The sequence below is a fragment of the Hyperolius riggenbachi genome, chromosome 1 (genome assembly GCF_040937935.1).
Source record: "Hyperolius riggenbachi isolate aHypRig1 chromosome 1, aHypRig1.pri, whole genome shotgun sequence".
Taxonomy (NCBI): domain Eukaryota; kingdom Metazoa; phylum Chordata; class Amphibia; order Anura; family Hyperoliidae; genus Hyperolius; species Hyperolius riggenbachi.
In genome coordinates this window covers 103,014,559-103,041,347 of record NC_090646.1, presented here as the reverse complement: position 1 = coordinate 103,041,347, position 26,789 = coordinate 103,014,559, and positions in this window count along the sequence as shown.

The following is a 26,789-nucleotide window of genomic DNA, read 5'->3' as shown; positions in this document are numbered from 1 at the left end:
GACTCAAAGCGCTCAAGAGCTGCAGCCACTGAGACGCGCTCAAGAGGCCACCCTGCAGTGTTAGGGAGTCTTGCCTTGAACTCCTTACTGGTACTTGACCTAGCCAGGATTCGAACCCTGGTCTCCCATGTCAAAGACAGAGCCCTTAACCAGTACACTATCCAGCCACTACTCATGCGGTAATGATTTCTCCTAGGTAATATTTTCACACCTTGCGAATAAAATGCCTTTTAAGCTACCGGCATGCAAGAAAATACTCAGAATAGTTTTCATAGTACTTTTTCACCCACTTTTTAGTACTTTCTTAATTATAAAACTTTTTGGTACTTTTTTGATTAAGACTTTTTTCTGCCTGAGGCAAACTTGTGAATGATCGCACAGCACCTCAAAATTTTCACCCTCAGTATAGGTAGGTAGCCAGGTATAGGTGCCCCTATATAGGATAGCCAGGAAAAATTGCCCCCGGTATAGGTAGCCAGTATAGTTGTATCAGTATAGGTAGCTAGTATAGTTGCCCTCAGTAAAGGGAGCCAATATTGTTGCCCCCTGTATACGTAGCCAGTATAGTTGCCACAGTATAGGTAGCTAGTATAGTTACCCCAGCATCAGTAGCTAGTATATTTGCCCCCAGTATAGGTAGTATAGTTTTGCCAGTATAGGTAGTTAGTATGGTTGCCCCCAGTATAGGTAGTACAGATGCCCCAGTATAGGTAGTTAGTATAGTTGCCCCCAATATAGGTAGTATAGTTGCCCCAGTATAGGTAGCTAGTATAGTTGCCCCCAGTATAGGTAGTATAGTGTCCCCCAGTATAGGTAGTTTGTATAGTTGTCCCCTGTATAGGTAGTATAGTTGCCCCCTGTATAGGTAGTACAGTTTCCCCTGTAAAGGTAGCTAGTATAGTTGCCCCCAGTGTAGGAAATATAGCTACCCCAGTATAGGTAAGCAAGGTTGGTTCCCTTAGTATAGCACCCCCCCCCCCCCCTCCCCACCCGCCGATTACTTTGTTAAAAAAAAAAACGGCGGCTGCCTCCTGCAGCAGGACAAGCTCACTGGATCTCCCTCGGTCGTCCTGCTTCTAGTAGACCTCAGATCCGCGGGACCCACAGTGGCTCCCATAGCCATGCGTATACCTGCGTAATATGTTGGCGCTTTATAAATACAATAAATAAATAAAATAAATAAATACTTCCGGTAAGCTATGGGAGCCACTGCGGGTCACATGTATCTGAGGTCTACTAGAAGCAGGACAGGTGATTGGGGACCTGGTGAGCCTGTGTTGCTGCAGGAGGCGGCCACCCGAAATCAGCGGCGGCCGGGAACGAGGTGTCATGCCTTCAGCTTGGGCTCAGCCAAGGTAGTCCGCCTGTCAGATAGCTAGCCAAGGCACCAGGGGGAATCCAGGGCCCTTGTACACACTCTGGCTAAATTCTTGACAAAGGTGGCCCAGACTGGTTGTCTTGGCCAAGAACCATCTAGCATGTATACAAGGCTCTAGACAATTATATGATATATGACTATGCTATGGGTAAGATTGTGTGCCCCCCCTCCCCAGCCCCCGGAGACAGTTACTAAAGTGCTGTGGGTGGGCTAAGAAAAGGATAGAACACACAGTATACAGTTCCAACACGCAATATTACAAAGATTGTTACAAAAATATGAGCACAAAAAGTTGATTGTGTGCAGCAGTGCAAAAACTTGACTAACGGTTACAGAGCTATATAAATAAATAAATAAATGTCTACATAAAAAACAAAACAAAACATAAAAAGCAATGAATAAAGTGCGGCAATTCTTAACAACCAATACACGATTGTTTGGAGTTATCTAAAATCATTATGTGTCTATTTCAGCAGTACACTAAGGCTAAAAATACAATTTCTGTATGCATTAGGAAGAACTTTCCTTTTTTAAACACGTATTCTGTACGCTGGGCTCTTGAGCACAATCCACTATAATCTGCACTCCACCACCTTCACATACCTAATTAGGCTTTCCTGGCACGTACATTGCTAAGCACAATACCTCTACGAGAAAGCATATAGACTTAAAGGATTCAAGGATTCAAATCCTCTGCTGGGCGCCAGTTTGGTGCAATGTGTTGCACGAGAATCAGCTACCAAAATAAGACTTACATTATCCTCTGTATTATCCTTTTATTGTATAGCGGGCAAAATGATTTGCTTAAGTGTTAGACTTTCAGTCTATTTTATCTATTTTGAGCCTGTTTTACAAAATACATTGCTTTTGTTTTATGACACATCTGCCAAGACATGACAAACGTTGTTTTTTCTACTTAAAGGGACCTAAGCATAGTTTTGATAAAACCTTCCCTTAAAGAGACACTGAAGCGAAAAAAATATATGATATAATGAATTGGTTGTGTACTTTGAATAATTACTAGAAGATTAGCACCAAAGAAAATATTCTCATATTTTTATTTTCAGGTATATAGTGTTTTTTCTAACATTGCATCATTCTCTATATGTGCAGATTACACAACACTCAGCATTCAAAATGATTCTTTCAGAGCAGTCTGTGAACTAATGACCTCTCCTCTGCCAGAGGAAAAGTAAATAGTTAAGGAACAGTTGAGATAATAAAAGTCAGAAAACAGCCCTCTCCACAACTTTGAAAGTCGTAGAGATTAATGGCTTTTTTGTATAGAGATAACAATTGGAGTTTCTTAACTCTTCCTGTACTGGAAACAATTAGTCTGATGTATCTGATCTTAATGTTTTATTTCTTAGCTGTACTACACATAGAAATCATAATATCATAATTTTTTTTTTGCTTCAGTGTCTCTTTAATGGGGCCTTTGGGGATGGCATACATTACTTACCTTTGCGTGGCTGCTTTCTAGCCCCCGACCCCATCTGTATGCAATCCCTTATCTTCTGGATCAAGAGTCACAACAGTTTAAAGCACCTGTAGTGGTATTTGCCTAGCTGCCACAATGGGCTCTATTCACACAGCATTACCGCATTTGGTAATGCTCAAAACAGCTGATTTTACCGATCACTTTTCCAAGTTACAATTCACTAAACTCATCACCACACAGAAAATCACTGTTCCCGACTAGTGAGGTAAATTACCGACTTGTGCGGTAATTACCTCTGGAAATGTCAATTCATAAAGATTTCCGCCATTTACTGGCCAAAAGTGTTCGGAATTTTTTTCCGGCTCAAAACAGCCGATAACTCGCTCTCCCCATGCTGTCTCTGTGCGGTGGATTTGACAGACAGCCTTTGGGGAGAGCCAGGCAGCCAATAGGGAGAGCCACACAGCCTGCTTCTCTGGATGCGACAGGGATGCTGGTGGGTCTTTCACTGTATCACAACAGAACAAGCTGACAATTCTTCGGGCATCCCTGCATCCCTTTAGATGTGCATATTTGTATTATAGCACATACACGAGCTCCCCCTGGTGCCTGCAGCACATCTAAAGGGATGACCGTATGCACAGTCCGGAAAACCTCAGAGTCAAACACACAACTCCCTGCCTGCCGCCCTGCTAGAAGGCTGGTAAGTGACGCTTACCGGCCAGGGCTTAGTGAATTGAGGCATGTTTGTTCAGTAAATTACAGAACTTCCGCCTCATGGGGGAAAACTTTTGTGAATTTGGAAAAAAAAAGTGTAAAATACCGCAGGAGGTATCTTACCATCCAAAATGCTTTTACCGAACTGCTGATTGTAAATAGAGCCCAATGCATGCTGGGAGATGTAGTCCTTTACACCGAATGGCTACATGTCCTAACATGCATCGGGGTGGTCAGGGATGCATGCTACTGCCATGGGCAATTTAAACTGCAATAGTTGTGGATCTCGACCAGGAAGATGGTACAGTGCATACAGGTAGGGCTTATGGAGCAGCCCCCTTCAAGGTAATTAAAATGACTTATCAGTAATTACTTGGTGTTAAAAATGCCTGCACAAGTGATAAGCTATAATATAGTGTACTTGCTGGTGAAGTCATATGCGCTGATGCTGACTTTTCTTGCAAAGGCCAAGCTCAGCCTCACCTCCTTTTTCATGCCAAGATTCTATGCTGGTTGGTTGTTAGTATGTTGGTTGTTAGTATGATTAGAGGGATCGATGACCAGTATGGAAGCTCTGGAAAAAGACTCGCTTAACTTTCAACCTCATTTTCACCTGATTTCAGCAGCCTATCTCAATAAATAGTGGCAGTCTTTGTTCTGTTCCACGTTTCAAAATCTGATCCCCTCCTTTATTATGCCTGGTTTATTGAAAAAACAAAAACAGTGATATTTAGTCTCCTGGCTATCTGTGTTGTGGCCACTGTACTGTAATCACCCCAAATGAACCATTTGTAGCTTTATTCTCTTTGTAGCTTGAAGATGGACTAATAAAATTTTATCTCACCATAATTGGATTGGTTTATTTTCATGCTGCATAATTTTGCATACAAAATATGCATAATGCTGCATCAACTTGAAATGATTTGCATTTTATTGACCATCCCCTATTGCTCCACTACTGAGTTCTCCTATTGATTGCCAACAAAGTTCCCTGACTTGCAAGTGTTCTGTCAACGTTCAGCAAAATTCCCCAACATGTAACTCTCCTACCGATATTGGTGAACAGCAAAGTTTTCTAACAAGCGAATGTCCTATCAATGATGAGCAGCAAAGTTCACTAACATGTAAATCTCTCATTGATGAGCAACAAAACTTCAGTTCTTGAAAAATCTCCTTTTAATAACCACCAAAGTTTATGCAAATCTCGACAACACAATTCACTAACATCAAACCTCCACCGACCAAGGAAGGAAATCATATCAATCTAGCCACTTAGTTTCCACAATATCCACATGTGTGTGTAATATTGTTAACAGTAAATTTGTCTTTATAAAAACTGTAAAAACTTGTTTATTTCTTTTGAGGAGTTCAGTAGGGCTAAAATGTTCCTCAGTGCTTTATAGTGTACATCAAAGTCATCCTCTGACCTTCAAAGGAATTCAAGGACATATTTATCAACAGTGGTTAGAACGACTTTTAATTTCTGCTTTTTGGAGCACTACTAAGAACTAAAGAATGCCCTGCGTAAGGCTGGGTTCACATATGACATAGCGTGAAAAAATAGTTTTAGGATGGTGCATTTACGATTTTGTATTGCGTTTTACCGAGTTTTCGGTGCGTTTTGCATTTGCGTTTTTTTACACAGATGAGTTTTTCATGCGTTTTGCATGCATTTTTATACGTTTGCGGTTAGCTAATAGAAAACACATATGCGTTTTGTATGCTTTTTTTAGTTTATGCACATCACTTGGAAGACAACAGGAAGTGGAAACACATCACAAATCTTTACTTATTAATAAAAAATGCATTAAAAAACACATTAAAAACGCAATGCATATGCGTTCCCATAGACTTTCATTGTGTGCGTTTTGGCAGCCAGCCTGCAGATTATGCAAGACTACCAGCGTCTGCAGAACGCTTGCTGTAAATCGTAAGTGTAACGCTGGTACTTCTGCATCCCATAGACTAACATTGCTGCATAAAACGTAGCATTTCCCACTCCGCAAGTGTTTCTGCCAAGTGTGCACCCGGAAGATGGTGAAGAAAACTTTTTCTTCTTCTCTCCCCACTTCATGGTTGGTTGTCTGCATCATGTAAGAGTTGCAGAGTTACGAATGATACAACAGTGGAATTTCACTCCTGGTCCACAAAAATGTAGACTCTGCAATGAAGTCCTATGGACATCAATTACAGACCAAATCTTAAGCGGAACCGAGCCAAGAGCTGGAGCCGGGGAAGGTAAATATTTACATAACCGCCGTTCAGAGTGGCCTAGAGAGACCACCCTGGGACTGAGGAAATACATGAAATATTACAAATACATGTTTCATTTTTAGCACCATTTGTAACTTTATCTGGTAAAGATTTGTGAGCAGAAAACAGTCTTTAGGGCCCAGTCACACTTGCAAAACGCAAAACGCTAGTGCTTTCGCTAGCATTTTGCTCTTGCGATTTTTGGCAATTAACGCGAAAAAAAGCCAAACACATTTGGCGATTTCTTTCCGCGATTAGCGCTTCTATAGCTCTAAACGCGATCGCCGGGAAATCGCATGAAAATGGTGCAGGATACAAATTTGCGTTTTGCTTTCATCGCCGGTGATTAACACAAATCGCCCAAGTGAGAATGGGCCCATAGGGTATTATGGCACTAACACTTTAAACAGCACAAGCACTTGAGCGTTTTGCCAAAATCGCCGGCAAAACGCTCAGATGTGAACGGGGCCTAAAAGGTAAATTCCACTTTTTACTGAGAAACACTTAGTGATATCCTTATGACTATGATTAAAGGACAACTGACCTGTGAGGAATATGGATGCTGACAATTTCTTTCCTTTTAAACAATGCACATTGCCTGGCTGTCCTTCTGATCTTCTGCCTCTAATATTTTTAGCCACAGACCCTGAACAAGCATGCAAATCTGGTGTTTCTGACTAAGGTCTGACTCGATTAGCTGCATGCTTGTTTCAGGTCAGGGGTGTGATACAGACACTACTGCAGCCAAATGGATCAGCAGGACAACCAGGCAACTGGTATTGTTTAAAAGGAAATAAATATGTCAGCCTCCCTACCTCTCTCAGTTCAGGTGTACTTCAACTTTTTGAACCTAACATTTACAGTATTTATTAACATGCATGGCGCATGAATGTCTATACACAATGGGCAGCACAGTGGTGAAGTCAGTGGTTAGTGCTCTTGCCTTGTTGTGCTGGGTCCCGGGGTTAATATCCCAGCCAGGGCACTATCTGCATGGAGTTTATATGTTCTCCCCGTGTCTGTGCGGGTTTCCTCCAGGCACTCAGGTTATCTCCCATATCTCTACGGGGCAAGTGAGGCCCCGTAGAGTAGAACCCTCCCTCAACAGAAGTATTAGCTTTTTATTGGTCCTGTGCTTGTAAAAATCACTTCTGTAGATGCTTAGTAATTATTAATAAACTGTTCCCCATCCCCTTCCTGCACCTCTGACTAGAGATGGCTCGAGCCTCTGATTTTCGGTTTGCAAACCTCCGCAAAAAGTTCGGTTCATGCAAACTTTCGCGAACCACAATAGACTTCAATGGGGAGGCGAACTTTGAAAACTAGAAACATTTATGCTGGCCACAAAAGTGATGGAAAAGATGTTTCAAGGGGTCTAACATCTGAGTTTTTGCATGGGGGAGTAGGATACACGCCAAAAGCCCCGGGGAAAAATCTAGATTTGATGCACAGCAGCGTTTTAAGGGCAGAAATCACATTGCATGCTAAATTGGAGGCCTAAAGTGCTTTAAAACATCTTACATGTGTATACATCAATCAGGTAGTGTAATTAGTGTACTGCTTCACACTGACACACCAAACTCACTGTGTAATGCACCGGAAACAGCAGTTTGTGTAGTGATGGCCATGCTGGACTGGTGCGCACCATAACGAGAGTGCAGGTGATGGCGGCTTTCCAGCCCATATGGTCACCGGGCTGTGGTAGCTCAATGACAGAACAGTGACTGTCCAGCTGATCGAATTTGGTCTGTCCACAATGAAGCAACGACCTTATTATCTTGGGTGTGAACCCCCCCCCACCCAACCCCCGAGGCATTCATGTAGCCAGCGGTCATTGCTTCATTGTGATTTGCAAGCCCCTTCATCACAGCAAGGTAATGATCACGAAGGGGAATTGACACATGTACATGCCTTTTGTTTTGTTCTTGCAGCTGCAGTGCAGCCAGAAAAATTAGGCAGGCATGTACACGCACCAGAAAAATTATTATAGCGGCCTTAAAAATTCAGGAATCCGCCTGGAGTCCTGGACCCTGTTGGTGGTGGCAGAGAAGGCAGTCAAGCGTCGATGCTGTGTAGGGACCAACTTAGTCATGGGGCACGCAGTGAAACGGCGTGCAGGCAGAGATGCTGTGTGTGGGGACTGACTTAGTCTTCGGGCGGGCAGTAGCCCTCCGGGATCCATGCCTCATTCATTTAGATAAAGGTGAGGTACTGAACACTTTTGTGACCTAGGCGACTTCTCTTCTCCGTGACAATGCCTCCAGCTGCACTGAAGGTCCTTTCTGACAGGACGCTTGAGGCAGGGCAAGACAGAAGTTGGATGGCAAATTGTGACAGCTCTGGCCACAGGTCAAGCCTGCGCACCCAGTAGTCCAAGGGTTCATCGCTGCTCACAGTATCCACACTTAAGGCCAGGTAGTCGGCTACCTGCCGGTCGAGGCGTTGGTGGAGGGTGGATCCAAAAGGGCTAAGGCGAGACGTTGAACTAAAGAATGTCCGCATGTCCGACATCACCATGAGATCGCTAGAGCGTCCTGTCCTTGCCTGCGCGGACATGGGAGGAGGAGGATTACTGGCAGTGGAACCTTTATTCCGTTGTGCTGTGACATCACCCTTAAACGCACTGTAAAGCATAGTTGCCAGCTTTTTCTGCATGTGCTGCATCCTTTCTGCCTTCTGGTGATTTGTAAACATCTCCGCCACTTGTGCCTATACCGAGGGTCTAGTAGCGTGGCCACCCAGTACAGCTCATTACCCTTAAGTTTTTTATACGGGGGTCTCTCAACAGGCTGGGCAGCATGAAAGTCGCCATCTGCACAAAATTGAATGCAGACGTACTATCCATCTCCTCTTGCTCTTCCTCAGTGATGTCAGCTAAGTTCTCCTCCTTCCCCCAGCAACGAACAATACCACGGGAAAGTTGAGCAGCACAAGCCCCCTGCGACACCTGCTGCGGTTGTTCTTCTGCCTCCTCCTCCTCCTCCAAAAAAACACCTTCCTCATCATTTGACTCCTCTTCCCCACACGACTCTTCCTCCTCCTCCTCCTCCCCCCTCTGTGCTGCTGCAGGTGTTGAGAAATCATCTGCTTCAGCTGAGAATTGATCCCACAACTCTTCCTCCTGTTCCTGTTCATGCTCCTCCACAGCTTGATCCACCACTCTACGCACGGCACGCTCCAGGAAGAAAGCATATGGGATCAAGTCGCTGATGGCGCCTTCACTGCGACTCACCAGGTTTGTCACCTCCCCAAACGGCCGCATGAGCCTGCAGGCATTTCGCGTGAGTGTCCCCAGAGCATGTCCTTTCACTGTAGTTGTAGAGATACTGTTTGACAGCTTTCTCCTGTTGTAGCAGGCGGTTGAACATCAGGAGCACCGAGTCGGACTATCGCAAATCAAGCATCTCACGGCAAGTTGTTTCTCCGCTGAATATCGGCAAAGGGTGCCATGGCAGTGTAAAACCGCCTGAAATGCCCACACACCTTCCGGGACTGCTTTAGGACATCCTGTAAGCCTGGGTACTTAGACACAAATCTCTGAATTATGAGATTCAGCACATGTGCCATGCAGGGTACATGTGTCAACTTTCCCAAATTCAAAGTCGAAATGAGATTGCTGCCGTTTTCACACACCACATTGCCGATCTCCAGTTGGTGCGGGGTCATCCACTGATCCACCTCCAGCCAGGAGAGCTGCTCCAGTGTGACTCTCCGCTTTGAGGCAAGACATGTCTAAGATGGCATGACACCGTCGTACCTGGCATGCAGAGTAGGCCCTGGGAAGATGGGGCTGTGTAGCTGGAGAGGAGATCGCAGCACCAGTATAGTTGAACTGCCACTCAGCCAAGGAGGTGGAGGAGGATGACAGCGAAGAGGATGTAGCAGGAGGAGAGGAGGTGGCAGCAGGCCTGCCTGCAAGCCGTGGAGGTGTCACAACTAGGTCCGCTGCACAGCCACGTACTCCCTGCTTGCCAGCGGTCACCAGGTTGACCCAATGGGCTGTGTAAGTAATGTACCTGCCCTGACCGTGCTTGGCAGACCAGGCATCCATGATCAGATGGACCCTTGACCCAACGCTGTGTGCCAGAGATGACACCACTTGCCTTTCAAATCATGGTACAGTTTGGGTATCGCCTTTTTTGAGAAATAATTGCGGCCTGGTATCTTCCACTGTGGTGTCCCAATGGCCACAAATTTTCGGAAGGCCTCAGAGTCCACCAGCTGGTATGGTAACAGCTGGCGAGCTAACAGTTCCGCCAAGCCAGATGTCAGACACCGGGCAAGGGGGTGACTGGCAGACATTGGCTTCTTCCGCTCAAAGATTTCCCTCACGGACACCTGGCTGCTGCTGTGTGCAGAGGAGCAGGAACCGCTCAAGGTAAGAGGCGGAGTGGAGGAGGGTGGCTGTGATCGTGAAGGTGCAAGGGAAAAAGCAGCTGAAGATGATGCACCTGAAGGAGGAAGAGGAGAAGAAGGGTGGCTTTGCTTTTCCTCTGGTGGTCTTCCCATTGCAGTTTGTGCCTTTTCTCCATGTGCCTTCATAAGGCAGTTGTCCCTACGTGGTTGTTGGCCTTTCCAGGGATCAATTTTTCGCGGCAGAGAGAACAGATGGCATTGCTCTGATCTAAGGCAGACACAAAAAAATTTCCAAACCGCTGAGCCCCCCTGGCGTGATCGCACTATGGTGGCATCAGCAGCTGACGTTGAAGGGCATGTTGGCTGGCTGTCCATAGGTGGCGATACATGGTGTCGGACACTGCCACCAGCTGTTTCTGAAGACGAGCTCCCGCTGCTTCTTTCAGGAACTCGTCTCCTTCTACTCCTCTCTGACTCCCCCTCTGAACTGTCCCCTTGATCCTCTTGTCTCTTAGGATCCAACGTGGCATCCGTATCATCATAATCATCCTCCCCAGCTTTGCTTGCCGTAGACACCTCATAAACTGCACCAACAGCAGGTAGTTCATCATCCTCCTCCTCCTCACACGTTATGTCCATAGTGTCCCCTAACTCAGACATATGAGGTGGTGTAACTTGCTTAGCGCCTTCATCTTGTTGTAACAATGTCTGTGAATCAGTTAATTCCCCACCAAATAACTCCTGCGAAGTGTCAAATGCAGCGGATGTGGTGCTTGTAGTAGCGCTGGTGGCTGCAGAAGATGAGGTGTTCTGTGTTAAATAGTCAACCACGTCCTAACAATCTTGGGAGTTGATGGGACGTGCCTTCTTCTGAGCACTATACTTTGGGCCAGGGCCACACAAAATCACGTCAGCACGACCTCAAACAGACCTGCCGGGTGGCCTGCCTCTGGGTCTGCCTCTGGCTCTGCCTCTGCCTGTTGTTTTGTGTATATCGGGGGGGGGGGGGGGTGGAAGAGGGTGAAGTGAAAGGTATGCACTGACTTGACTAATACAATGTGCAGTCACACAGGTGCAGTGAAAAGAATGCAGTGACTGGTATTACAATACCATGTGCAGCTGTCACACAGGTGCAGTTAACAGGTATGCACGGACTGGTATATTACACAGCATGCGGTCAAGCAGGTACTGTGAAAAATTATGCAATGACTAGTATTACGAATTTGCAGCTGTCACACACACACACAGGTACCGTGAATAGGTGCAGTGACTGGTGGTATATAACAATGCGTGCGCTCCCGTAGGTAGATAGGTGCACTGAACAGGTGGGTATACAGTGATTGGTATTACAAATGTGCAGCTGTCACACACAGGTACCGTGAACAGGTGCAGTGACACTATGTGTGCTCATGTAGGTAGGTAGGTGCACTGAACAGGTGCGTATGCAGTGATTGGTATTACAAATGTGCAGCTGTCACACACACAGGTAGTCACTGAATGTGCTGGGCCTGGCAGTGGCACAGTAGGAATTACCAAGGGGCTAAGGTCCAGCAGCTGCGACTGACTGACAGGGCTGTACAGGTATATGCAACACAAGTGTCTGTGGGACACACACACACATACACAAATAGAGCACAATTGTCTGAGGCAAGCTAATGAGCTCACAAAAGAGCTGTTAAGGATTAGAGTTGGGCCGAACCGCGGAAGGTTCGGTTCGCGTTAAAGTTCGCGAACCGCAATAGACTTCAATGGGGATGCGAACTTTGAAAAAAAAAAAATTATGCTGGCCACAAAAGTGATGGAAAAGATGTTTCAAGGGGTCTAACACCTGGAGGGGGGCATGGCGGAGTGGGATACACGCCAAAAGTCCCCGGGAAAAATCTGGATTTGACGCAAAGCAGCGTTTTAAGGGCAGAAATCACATTGAATGCTAAATGACAGGCCTAAAGTGCTTTAAAACATCTTGCATGTGTATACATCAATCAGGTAGTGTAATTAAGGTACTGCTTCACACTGACACACCAAACTGTTCACTGAACAGAACAGGTATGCAGTGGTGGGTTCACAGTACAGGTATGCAGTGGTGGGTTCACAGTACAGGTATGCAGTGGTGGGTTCACAGAACAGGTATGCAGTGGTGGGTTCACAGAACAGGTATGCAGTGGTGGGTTCACAGAACAGGTATGCAGTGGCGGGTTCACTGAACAGGTATGCAGTGGCGGGTTCACTGAACAGGTATGCAGTGGTGGGTTCACTGAACAGGTATGCAGTGGTGGGTTCACAGAATAGGTATGCAGTGGTGGGTTCACAGAACAGGTATGCAGTGGTGGGTTCACAGAACAGGTATGCAGTGGTGGGTTCAAAGAACAGGTATGCAGTGGTGGGTTCACAGAACAGGTATGCAGCCAGGGACAAGCTAAGCCTAACTAATCTTTCCCTATGAGAGAGAGTGTGCAGCAGCTCGCCCTACTCTCACTAATGCAGGCACACGAGTGACCGTAATAGTCGCCGCTGCCTGCCTTTTAGTAGGGGGGAGTGGCTCCAGGGGCTAGTGTAGCCTAATTGGCTACACTGTGCCTGCTGACTGTGATGTAGAGGGTCAAAGTTGACCCTCCATGGTGCATTATGGGGCGAACCGAACTTCCGCAAAGGTTCGCCTGCGGGATGCGAACGCGAACCACGGAAGTTCGCATGGAACTGTTCGCAGGCGAACCGTTCGGCCCAACTCTATTGAGGATGAGGAGTGCTTTTTAGCAATAATTATCAGCAAGAAGGAGCAAGCTAACAAGCCTAACACAAGAGCCTAACTAAGCTTTCCCTATGTCAGCAGCCAGGTTCTCTCCCTTCTCTAATTACTGCATCTACACGAGTGAGTGAAATGGCTTACGCTGCCTGCGTTTTAAAAGGGGGAGGGGGCTCCAGGACGGAGTATAGCCTGATTGGCTACCCTGTGTCTGCTGACTGTGATGTAAAGGGTCAAAGTTGACCCTAATGATGTAGTATAGGGGGCGGGTCGAACTCGCACATAGGCTGTGAGGGTCACCAGGGGGTAGGCAAGGGAAGTGGTGTGAACATTAAGGGACCCCATCAAAGTTTTGCTGGGGGGCCCAATGATATGTAGTTATGCCCCTGCCTGTGCTGTACCCAACAGGTATGTGTTTGCAGGGCCGGCGCTACCATACAGGCAAAGGGGGCAATTGCCCCAGAGCATGTAGGGGCCCCCGAGGTCCTCCCAATGCCATCTTATCTGTTGCGCCCCAGGGCCTCTGCAGAGACTTTGGCAGAGCAGCATCTCACCTGTACTGGTGGGCAGGTGAGACACTGCACTGCCAAAGACTCTGCAGGGGCAACAGGGTGCTCAGATAAGTTGGGAGGGTCAGAAGCAAGCTCAGGGGCCCCGGAAGGGAAATATGACTGGAACAAAGGGCCCCTAATGCTGCTTTTTGGTCGGGGTGTCGGTTGGGGGCCCACTGGGCTATTTTTGCCCTGGGGCCCCACTGTTACTAGAACAGGCCCTGTGTGTTTGCTGGTTTCTAGATAAATGCAGTATGTAGTAAAAAGCCTTTTGCAAAAGAAACCCATGAGATATTACTGCTACTTTTGAAAATTCACCTAAAATACCCACTGAACCAAAAAGGGAAAAACTTTGAGGGCCCATTCACACTTGCGTTTTTGCGGCGATTTTTGGCAGCGTTTTGCAGGAGTGTTTTTTCCGTGATTTCACACAGAAAAATCACTGAGCACTGCAGTGATTTTTCTGCGTTAGCGTTTAGCACTTCTATAGCACTGAAACGCGATCGCCGGGAAAACGCCTAGAAATGGTCCAGGCGACGCATTTGTGTTTCGCGGTTTTGGGTGATTTGTGGCGATTAGCGCAAATCGCCCAAGTAAGAACAGGCCCATAGACTTTTACTACACTAGCGCTTTGAAAAGCGCTAGCGTTTGAGCGTTTTGCCAAAATTGCCGGCAAAACGCTCAAGTGTGAATGGACCCTAAAGGAAACATCCAAGTATAAAAAAAAATCCACTTACCTGGGGCTTTTTCCAGCCCCTGGCTGCCATCCTGTGCCCTTGTCGCAGCTCAAGTGGCTCCCGGTGTCCTCCGCTTCAGAAGCCGACCTCATCAGGTCGGCTTCCGGGTCGGCTTCCTGTGCACTCCACTGCGCGGGTCACGTGGTCCGGCTGATGTCATCAGGTCTGTACAGCGCAGGCGCAGTAGTTCTGCGCCTGCACAGTACAGACCTGATGACGTCAGCCGGACCACATGACCCGCGCCGTGGAGCGCACCTGTAGCCGACCAGGCGAGGTCGGCTTCTGCAGCGGAGGACACCGGGAGCCACTTGAGCTGCGGCGAGGGCACAGGACGGCAGCCAGGGGCTGGAGGAAGCCGCAGGTAAGTGGATTTTGTTTTTTTGTTTTTTGTGCTTGGACCTTCCCTTTAAGGGCTCGTTCACACTATGAGCGTTTCCGATTTTTAATTTATTTTTATTTATTTACTTTTTAAGCACTGGCGATTTTAGAAATCTCCCTAAAAGCGCTTGTGCAATGATTTCCTATTAGAGTGTTCACATGTGCATGTTTCGATTTTTATTAAAATTGCAAACTACATGTACCATTTTCTGAGCGTTTTTGCTCAATGGAAGGTATAGGGAAATCGCAAAGCGCTTGAAATTGCGATTTCCCGAGCGCTTTAAAGAATAAATACATTGTATTGATTCTTTTCCCGGTCAATGAGTTCACTGACGTCAGGAAGTGAATAAACTAATCGCTCAGCAAAAGCTCTTAGAAAAGCGCTTATCTAAGCGCAAAGCTCAGGGAAAAGCGCTTTGAAAAGCGCTCTATAAATCGCTCAGCGCTTGCAATAGCGCTGGCAATTTATAATGTGAACAATGCATAAGATAACCATGGCCTCTAGTTGCCAATCAACTACCTGGCAAACAGTTATTCAACTGGTAGTTAGTGGCCTTAACTGGCTTAAATTCTTTTACCTCCTAGGTATGGCTGACTAACAAGGTAAGTGAATTTTCTGGATATAAAATGGATTTATACATTCCCTGCTGATGCATGCCGTACGTGAAGAGAATATTTTCATACAAATATAATTTCAATGAAAATAAATGCATTTTTTAGACTTAGATGGCAAATACACAGAACGTTTTTTTTCCATTAGTTTTATCTTGTTCTGTAGAAGTGCCAAAGGTTAGTAAAACTTACACATAAATAGGTAAAATACATTCGGTGATCAAGGTAGAGGTGGCGACCTCCGAGATTAATAGAACGGCGTTGAGTAACTGCCTGCAGATTTCTCGCTGTTGTTTAGAGAAGAGAGATGCTGTAATGTAAATGTTGTGAATGTAAAACATACGAAACATGCTAGAGTAGCGTAAAGATCAAATAGAAAGCTAAAATAACTGACATGTCAACAAGAAATGCAAAAGTAGAGTCAAAGGAAAATACATTAAGCAAAATCATTCCGCTACAATTGCTGGCATTTTAATGACATTGGCATGGAGTACTTATATATAAGAAACAATGTAAATAAACAGGAACATTTCATAGGTATTAGGGGCGCATAATGTTGCATCCTTGTTATGGAGGAACACTAAAGTTTTCTTAGTTGAAGAAAAACAAATATTGGAAAGTTAACCGAAAGCAAACTAAACAGGAACTCCACCATTTTTCTTAACAATAGGCAAGTGGTGCACATCATGAATAGTAAATTAGGCCCACGTTGTGCTGCAAGTAATCCCAGACTGACTGAAAGGTTATGGCACCAGGGCTCTGTGAGGGGTACACTTCAAACTGTAGCATGCTAATTTGGGCGCGGGCGTAAATGGACGCCCTCCCCTGGTGGGCAACTAATAGCCCCCTGGCAACTAATAACCCTCTGGAAACTAATAACCCCCCATGCAACTAATAACCCCCCGACAGCTGAATAATAATGCACCGACAACTAATAACCCTTAACACGCAGGTTCCTCAGGTGGCGGAAGTTGGGTGGTGGCGCCCGCCTGGCCGTAGGTGGGGGGGCTGCCGAGCTGGAAGGGGGAGCAGCAGGCACAGCGGAGGGGAGGGGTGTCAGACCCCCCCTCTCCACCTGGGGCTCCCCGTCTGCTCTCCCCCACCAGCGATTTGCTCAAACTTTTATTACATTCAGCCAGGCATTGGGGAGAGCAATGACTCACCTATTTCCTGGATCCTGCGCTGCGTTCCACCGCTCGCGTCACATCCTGCAATGCCATCCACTGTACTACATTTAGCTGCCCCGTCTGTGAGAGCCATACCATATGTTTTATTATTCTGTATTCTTTTCACTGAAAACAGTTATTTAGGACTTTGTAAATGTTCACTGAAGTGTGTTCTTTAGGCAGGGGCTCTACATACATAAATTAAGTAGCCATGTTCCCCATATAACAGGATTAATCTGATCTGAGTGATGGGGGGAGACACAGGGGCAGGCATGGTGGCGCAGCATAGGAGGAGATGTGGCGACCATGTTGCTGTGGCGCCCATGGCATGACCCATGCCTGCACCCCTCTAGATACGCCTCTGTCTTTAGGATTTTGTAGATGCATTTAAAGAGACACTGAAGCGAGAATAAATCTCGCTTCAGTGCTTATATTTAGCAGGAGCATGTGTGCCCCTGCTGAAACGCCGCTATCCCGCGGCTAAACGGGGGTCCCTTACCCACAACCCCCCCCCCCCCCCCTGCAAAATCTATGACCAACTTGGTCGTAGATTTTGCTGCTCTTGAGGCAGGGCTAACGGCTGCAGCCCTGCCTCTCAGCGCCGCCTATCAGCGGCACATCAGCGGCACATCGCCGCCTCTCCCCCGCCCCTCTCAGCGAAGGAAGACTGAGAGGGGCGGGTAGAGGCGGAGATACGCGCTGACAGACGCGCGTGAGGCAGGGCTGCAGCGGTTAGCCCTGCCTCAATACGGAAGTGCTGCCCGGGACTCTGCAAGGGGATTGGGGAGGTAAGGGACCGCTGTTTAGCCGTGGGATAGCGGCGTTTTAGCAGGGGCACACATGCCCCTGCTGAATATAAGCACTGAAGCGAGATTTATTCTCGCTTCAGTGTCTCTTTAAGGCTGTTGTCATGATACAGAGAGAGGCTGGACAAATCAGACACCCCTAATGCATGATGGATAAGGATCTGTCTGTATTTCTCTTGAGACACATACTGCAAAAGAACAAAATGACATCATGGTATTAGGAGGGGGAGTCATCGCGCCTCAAAGCTCGGCGACTGATGGGCACCAGCTCTGTCTATGGCAGCCAATACTGTGTCATAACACTATAAATAATAAATTGCTCATCCTACCTTTGTAAGTTTCACATGGGAGAATGAAAATTAGGGTGTCTCTCCAGAGTATCCTTTATTGTTTATTAAAGTGTACCTGAGATCAAACACACACACGGATTTATGCTAACCTGGAGCTTCCTCCAGCCCTCTGTAGTCCATGGGCTCCCTCTGTGCCTGTCCAGTCCAAACCGTTCATTACGCTGTCGGCCCTAGTAAAGTCCCAACTGAACCAGTCAGAGACCCTAGTGGGAGCCTCCTCGGTTATGCTCCTGAGGCCTGGAGAGTTCCTTGCCTGCACAGTTACAAGTCTTAACTAACTGCACAGGCACAAAATGCTCCCAGGCATGGCAGTGCTGTGAACCTAGCTAGCCCTACAGCCCTACTGCCACTTTTCTTTTCCCAGAACTCTACACAGAGATTGAAATAAGGTTTCAGAAATTATTATCAACCAAACACGCATTCTCCATAAGAATTTAGCAATGGCACGGGAAGATTGCTTCCACAACACAATGGCTAAGTGTTTAGCACTCTCTAACTGCATTTGATCCGTAAGTAAACAGAACAACTAAAAACTTTAGATAAAATATGCATTAAAGCACTAAAAAGTAATGATGGAACCCTAGAGTCACATCTGCCATAAAAAAAGCATATGCTGATTAATGTTCATGCTTGCAACAATACCCACTATTAAATAAATGGGGGCTTTTACACTATAGCTGCCCTTACACTTCCAACCATCCTATTTTACAGCTTGCTAAATGTACTTTATAAAACTACCTTTCTAATAATTTTACAAATATACATTTTTCAGATACATAGACCCATTTCCTTCAGGCTGTGTGTATTATATGCAGTCTAGTACTGCAATGGCAGGGATCTACAATTAGGTTTCTTTTCCACTGGAGGCAGAAATGCTCGCTTGTCAGGCAGTTCAGCTTACATGCAGCCAAATGGTAGCAAGGCCAAATTTATACTTTTTCAGGGCTGTTTCTTGGGCAGTGAGGGCAGGGCGACCGCCCTGGGTGCTGACCGGCAAGTAGAAGAAGGGGGGGGGTGCAGGCAGAAGGACATAACCGCTAGGGAGATGGAGACGCGCGATGCAGAAAGAAGATTACCAGCGTGATCACCTTCCTTGACTCCTCCTGTGCTGTCTGCGTCAGACGTCAAGTCATCATCATGTCACCACCGCGTGATGACACCTGATGTCCTGTAGCGGTACTGCAGGCTGTCAGTGCGCAGCGCCCATGGAGGAGTTGACTTTCTGGGTTCTCTTCGTCCGTATGTTTTCCTGGTCCCTGCTTCCTCCTGGATGAGCGGCTGGTCACTAGTAAGTAGGCAGATCTACTTGTGACCTGTGGCTGTGTGACTGTCCCTAAAGAGTAAGGGTTTGCAAGTCTGGGGGGGTGTAAGGGGGCACAATTTTTAAACTCTCGCCCTGGGTGCAATTTAGCCTAGAAACTGCCCTGTACTTTTTCCACCCTTAGGCAAACTTTCTTGCAGCTTCCCTTCCATGTTCAGCAGCCCCCTCCTTTTCCTTGAGCAGCCCCCTCTTCTATGTCTAACCTTCATGTACAGCGGCCTCCTTTCGTTCTATACAGGTCCCTTGGGCAGCAGCTCCCTATTTCCATGTGTTGCTCCTTTTTTGCAACCGTTGTATTCCATTTTCAGCCTCTTCTTCCATATGAAGCAATCCCTCTTCCATGTCCAGCCGCCCCCTGGCCAGCTGCAACCCAAGGCCCGGGCCTTGGTGGCTTTCCAGATATTCGACCCTGAATGGCAGTGTTTGGTAATACCGCACATGTCTCATTTGACATGCAGCAGTGTACTCTGACGGACAAAAGCCATCTGAAGTCTGGTCTGAGCAAGGTAACCACCATGTTCAGATGCAATTCCATGGAGGGCCACCTGTCTATAGCCAAGCCATATTCATTCTGAAATCTATTGGAAATCTGTTCCTAGTGTGTGGCACACATCTGATAGATTCCTTCCAGGTGCGACTTGACAGGCATCTGACAGAAATCTATCTGATGGTGGAATCTGCTGCAAATCTATCAGTGTATGGCCACCTTTACTGAGACTGAATAGGAAAAGGTGATAAGTTTCCACTTTCCTATCAATTAGTGATCTGGAAACAGTGAAGGATTAATGTGAAATTGGGCCCTAGGCAAGATACCAAATGTGGCTCCCACTGCTGGTCACCTGACTTCTTTGGTAAGGTAACTTTGGGAATTGGGGTCAGAAAAGGTGCGAGTCAAGCCCTTGGACACCACCCTAGGCACCTGCCTAAGTTGCCTTGTTGGTGATCCTGCTCTGTCTGGAACAGACCAGTTGCTTTTATGTATCAGGCCCTTTTCAGTCCATGTATGGCTAGCTATAGCCTTTGCTGATATGCATATTTGTTGCAAATAAGTGATTCCAGAGTACCAGGATTTACCTGGAAGTAGGAGAGAGGTCTGCAACCATGGTGGGATGGATTTAGAAGACTTTACTTCATTTCAAATCACAGGTGTCATAAAAGCTAATTGCAAAAATTCTCTCGGCATGTCTCAGATTCACATGGCAGATTCTCCTGGGATATCAGCCGGCAACCAGACGACTAGACATTTCAGGAGGAGGTCACTATGAGGATCTTGGAGAAGATCTTGCTTTATTCCTGAAGTAGTGAACAGCACCCTCTGCCTAGTTAAAGTGGAACTGTATCAAAGGAAACTTCTGCTGGGGGCACTTACCTCGGGAGAGGGAAGCCTCTGGATCCTAATGAGGCTTCCCCGTCCTCTTCACCCAGCAGCGCTGACAGCCCCTGAACAGCCGATATGTAAATATTTACCTTCCAGCGCAGTAGCAGCTTTCCGATGGGCTCCGGTAGAAATAGCCAAGCCTGATCAGTTCCGAGTTGCCTGCACTGTATTTCTGCAATCGGAAAGCCGCTACTGCCCCTGCGCTGGGAAGGTAAATACTGCAGGGGCTACTGATATTTGGGGGGAGCCAATGCTGGATCCCTGAGGTGGAGGAGGACGGGAAAAGCCTCATTAAAGGTGATCATACTTCAGACGATTTGGCGGCCGATTGACCATCCAATTCGGTTATTATAATTGAATTGGATGAAAATCATTGACGCCAAATGCATGACCAACAAATCAACCAATTTCAGGACACGAAGTGATCACTTTGCCTATCGCGCATGCTGCAAGATGTCGGGCCGAAGTTGCTTGGTCAGGTGCGCTGCGGTACGGTGGCAATTACTGGAATGAGCGACAAGACAAAGAAATCCCCGCCGCAATGTATAAATGTGCCCCCCGTTTGCATTTATACATTACCTGTCCTGTTGCAGCCTCCACGCAGTGTCCCGTAACTTCCCGATGGCTATCCGTACACGCTACTGGCGCATAGCGTCTGATGTCAGAAGCTATGCGCCATTAGCGACATCAGACGCTATGCGCCAGTAGCACTTACGGAAAACTGCCCGGAGGCGTACGGAAAACTGGTTTTCCTTACACGCTACTGGCGCACAGCGTCTGACGTCAGAGGCTATGCGCCAGTAGCGTGTACGGATAGCCGCCCGGAGGTTACGGGACGCCGCGCAGAGGCTGCAACAGGACAGGTAATGTGTAAATGCACACACGGGGGGAACATTTATACATTAGGGGGAGAGCGGCGTTGCGGACATGACGGGCTCAGCCAATTCCCTGAAGATTTGCTGCTGAAATCAGACGGGAATCGGCCTGTAGTATATGGGCAGAATCGAAAAGAGACAAATTTATCTCTAATCAGATTCGATTAGAGATAAATGTGTCTCTTTGTCGATTTTGCCCATTATCGTCAGGTGTATGGCTACCTTTAGAGGTAAGGGTGTGTGTGTGTGTGTGTGTGTGTGTGTGTGTGTGCGTGTGTGCGTGTGTGCGTGCGTGCGTGCATGCGTGTCAAAGAAGCAGTGTACAAACAATTATTTAAAATACTTTCACCTAAGGCCTCTTTTCCAAGGACTGTTGATAGGCAGTGAAATGCCTCTCAAACTCTCACAACTACTCACTGCTGCCTGGTAACTGCTTGTTGCTGCCTGGTAACTGCTCACTGCTGCCTGGTAACTGCTTGGTGAGCACACAGCTCAACAGTCCGTGGAAAAGAGGCCTTAATGTAGCTAAATATTATGAATTAAACAGACCGGGAAGGCAGATCACTCATGCTGGAATTATGAGTTTCGCCTACACTATAACATATGGAAGGTATTCTCTGTAATTTGGTTCTGAAGGAGTTAAGCTGAATCCAAGGCAAGGTCCGCCCTGCAAAGCTGCACTGAGAATCTGCTGTGCAACCATGAACAATGGATTTCTCCTAACAAGCTCCACTGTTAACCCCGTCAGTCCTGACACGGAGGATGCAGCCAGCCCTGGCTAACACTGCTGCTGTGCAGAATTCACCAGGATACATGATTAATAGATCATTTGGGGATTAGGACTGGACTTCATATATTTTCCACATTTATATTTTGCAGTGTTAATGACATTGATTGCAAACTACTGTTCCCAACGCATGTGGTGTGTTCAGGTGGACTAAAGCAGATATTGGAGTCTTTCAGTCTGGCGAATTTGTATGGGAGGTGGGCATCTGAGACAATTAAGTAACTCGTAGTTGATCAAAGATTTATCAGCTTTTTTGGTGCTATGTGTGCCAGTGCATCGCAGTAGATTGACCTTAGGTCACAAGATTTGGTGCCACAATAAACCACAATGTAATTTGCAGCTATGGCACTGAGAAATTTGGACACCAGGGTTTGGTTATTTTATAGCCAAACTCCAGCTAGCGGAATTCACATCAGTAAGGGTAATTGGCAGAGATGTGGCGAACGTCAAATTTTGGCTTCGCGAACTTCCGGGAGAGTTTGAGTTCGAGCGAACTGGGCGAACTGCCATAGACTTCAATGGGCAGGCGAATTTAAAAACATACAGGGACTCTTTCTGGCCACAAAAGTGATGGAAAATTTGTTTCAAAGGGTCTAACACCTGGATGCGGGTTTGCCAGAGGGAAATCCATGCCAAAAGTCCCACCAAAAATTACAGAGTTCACGCAGAGTCGGGTTTTGATCCCTAAAGGGCAGAAATCAAATCACAGTACATTCCTATATTTGAGGAATAAAGGGCTGATTTTAAATGTCCAGAGTGGTAATGTAAGGGTTGTGCCCACTTCACACTGACAGACCAAACGCAGCGTTTACCGATATTGAGCGCTAACAGGTCTGTAAGCCCTTAGGTGTGTGTGTGTGGTACACAATTATATATCATCAGAAGTGGGGCCAGGTGTGGGTCAGTGCCAGTGGGCTCTGTCTGTGGAGTATCAGACAGACACTGAGATATGCAACAGTTCAAACACAATACAGTGATAATAACAGAGGCCCTGGAGTACTATTGTGCTTGTGTCTAATGTGTCAGACAATTTTTGAGCACTGGGCACAGCTCTTGGTGGGTGCCTGTGGGCTGTGGAGTGTCACACACACACACACACACACACACACACACACACACACACACACACACACACACACACACACACACACACACACACACAAATAAACAGCAGAAGGACGAAGTAGTTCTCAGAAGGACTGTTTGGGTTGCTTTAACAGCAGGTCAGGATCAAAATAAACAGGCCTAATGCTTTTCCTATCTCCAGCAAGCTCTGTCCCTTCCTCTCACTATTTCAGCCGAAGACAGACTGGAAAGTGGCGGGCGCGAGTGCGTTTTTATAAGGGCGGGGGCGGCCTGTGAGGGAGTGCAGGCTGATTGGCTGCCATGTGTCTGCTGACTGTGATGTAAGGGGTCAAAGTTTAGCCCAATGATGATGTATGTGGGTGGGTCGAATATCGCCATGTGCTCGCCACTTGCGGCAAGCACGAATACATGATCTTTGCCAAATAGGGCTTGCTGCGAAGCGTTCAGGCCATCTCTAGTAATTGGGCACCAGGATTCGACTATTATATAATTGAGTAGTTACCACTTAAGGACCAGCTAACGCCCATAGTCGTCAGCAGGTCTTAAGTGGGTTACCATGGAAATGGCCGCTCGATCGAGCGGCCTTTCCATGTCAGTTCACGGAGGGTGTCTCCGTGAACAGCCGGAGAGCCGCCAATCGCGGCTCGCCGGCAAAATGTAAACACGCGGGGAAGAAATCCCCGCTGTTTACATCATACGGCGCTGCTGCGCAGCAGCGCCGTAGAGCAGATCGGCGATCCCCGGCCTCTGATTGGACGGGGATCGCCGACATTTGATAGGCTGAAGCCTATCCTACAATACGGATATCCGTCCTGCGCTGCTCACAGGGGAAGGGAGAGGGAGGGAGAGGGAGAGAGCGCTGAAAACGCTGCGGAGGGGGGCTTTGAAGAGCCCCCCCCCGCAAAGCGCAGCAAGCCGGCGGCGATCAGACCCCCCAGGAGGACATCCCCCTAGTGGGGAAAAAAATGGGTAAGTCTGATCGCCCTCGCTATTTCCTGATCGTTGCTGCAGGCTGGAGAGTCCACGCAGCACCGATCAGAAGAAAATCCCCTGGTCCATAAGTGGGAGTACCCCCAGGGCCGGCCCTAGACTATTTGCCGCCTGAGGCAAAAAAAAAAATTCCAGCTCGGCAGCCGGCTCCCCGCACCCACGGACGGGCGGGTGCCGCCCCTGGAATTTTGCCGCCTGAGGCAAAAGTTTCACCCCGCCTCATGAGCGGGCCGGCCCTGAGTACCCCTGAACTGAGAGAAGGTGTTTGTATGTTAAAATTACATTTTGTGGTGCTGTGACATATGTCACAGCACCATCCTCATGGTCCAGCGCCCCCAGGGGTCCCCGCAGTACTCAGTCAAAATCTTTGACTGGTACGAACGTCAAATATGGGCAGGGAGGAAGTGGCAGGTTATCCTCCCCTGTTGGCCTGAGGGATGCCCCTCTCACGCCCCTGATTACGCCCCCACAGGCCACTGCTTCTTTTCGGAATTAATTACCTATGTAGAAAATAAACCCCAGATCCTAACTCACCTACTCTGTGTTCCACTTGCTGTCTTTTCTGTCCCGTCAGCTCCTCAGTTCCGCCGCAGTGTCCTCACATAAAGCCCGGGCATATTCACAGCAATGGTGCTGACCCGGAAGTACTGACACGGAAGTATGTCAGGGTCAGTGCATACAGTTATCATGTTTGCTTTTGTGTTTATAAATTACAAATTGACAAAGTACAGTTTATCTGCTTTTAAAGCTGCCATTGCATTTTATTCATAGCTGCTGTATTTATATATTAAAATCTATCTAGTGATCACTTCTCAGCTCTTTCTGCTCCTTAGCTCAGTACAGTTCAGTTTTGGCAGTTTGCTAATGTTTACTAAATGTATCTGACAAAGGAATGTAAACAAAAGATAATGTTATCAACTCTTCTAATGTTGCCAAAAGCTTTCCACTGAAGCAAGGAGCTTTCCACTGAAGAACAAAGTGCTGTGTTTAACTGTTTGAATGCTGTTCTGCCACAAATGTTTTTTTTACGTCTTAGTAGATTTTATCCTTAATTTTTTTAAAAACAAAAGAGGAAATGCTGAGTGTCATACCACTTTAAGGGGCACTTTACTGAATACGCACTATAATAAAGGTAAGGCAATAACAAGTGACCAGACATTATGGGTATGTTTCGTAGTTCAGGGATAAAACTAAAGAGAGAATAATGTAGAATGCCCTGAGCCTCAAAAAAAGTAATTTGTTTCCTATGTTTTTCTCCTCTTTGAAAGTGGAGAAAATACAGAACTTATCTTACCTACATTTCGTCTGGTGAATAGTTCTGTTCTTTTGAAATATGGCGTTTAAGAGTTGCTTAAAAGTGGGAGTATTTTTAGCTGTTTGGCAGATTTATAAATGTGTTGAATTTAGAAAAAATGGTGTCAAATCATGCTTTAGTCTCAGACTTCACGCATTCCACGCTTTATCTGGAACATGCTACTGAGCCTTAAAGGACAACTGAAGTGAGATGGATATGGAGGCTGCCATATTTATTTCCATATAAACAATGCATATTGCCTGGTTGCCCAGTTGATCCTCTGCCTCTAATACTTTTAGCCATAGACCCTGAACAAGCATTCAGAGCAGATGTTTGACTTAAGTTTGACTCGATTTGCTGCATGGTTGTTTCAGGGGTATGATCCAGACAGACACTACAGATGCATGAGAGATCTGCACGACGCCAGGCAACTGGTATTGTTTAAAAGGAAATAAATATGGCAGCCACTACATTCCCTTTTTTCAGTTGTCTGTTAATATGAGAATTAAGAGCACATGGTGGTCGTGGTGCTTGCTTCTGCTGTATTAACCACTCAGTATCCCTCTCACTTAGAGATGAGCCGAAATTTTCGAAATTTCGAACTGCTTTTATTACGAATGCGAAATTTAACATTACGACCCAAATTCGTAATTTCGTAATTAATTTTCAAATCGTAATTTACAATTTCGTAATCGAAATTTCACTCCCGTAATGACGAATTTCGTGTCTCCAACCGTAATTTTACTTTTTCAGGTTTGTAAAGGTTTCTATCCCTCTAGATGCCTAAAATGAATAGCACAGCCAGCCCAGCCAGCCAGCCAGCCAGCCAGCCAGCCCTCTTCCTCCTCCTTCTCTCTCTCTCTCTCTCTCTCTCTCTCTCTCTCTCTCTCTCTCTCTCTCTTCTCTCTCTCTCTCTCTCCTCTCTCTCTCTCTCTCTCTCTCTCTCTCTCCAGAGATCTGTAGTATTTCAAAACCATACTCACATTCATGACATGTCCAGGGATCAAACCCAGGCCAACCACATGGAAGACAGCTATGCTCACCACCATACCACCAAACACACACTAAACAGACTGCTAACCTAAATCTTACTTGTAGACAGTCATATGAGACACATGCTGGGTGCAGGGCTTTGTGATTGGACCATGGACCATGCGATAGAGTGAGGTGCAAAAATGAAATCATGCCTAGCAGAGGATGGTTTCACAATGCTAAATGCTAGGCTGGCTGTGGTGCAATTGGTTAGTGCGTCTGGCTGGTAACAGCAAGGTTACAGGTTCGATTCCATCCAGGCATGTCTTTTCCTTTTGCGTTCAACAGTTGTCCAAACAGAGCCAACAGAGCCCCAGATAGCCATGTAGAGTTAGGTCACAGCTAGCCTGGCTGTGGTGCAATTGGTTAGTGTGTCTGGCTGGTAACAGCAAGGTTACAGGTTCGATTCCATCCAGGCATGTCTTTTCCTTTTGCGTTCAACAGTTGTCCAAACACCGAGCACAAAGTTTTGCATGCGTAAAGTTTTACGCACGCAAAATACCCCATGGGGTTCAATGGCGCAGCGCAGCGCACGCAA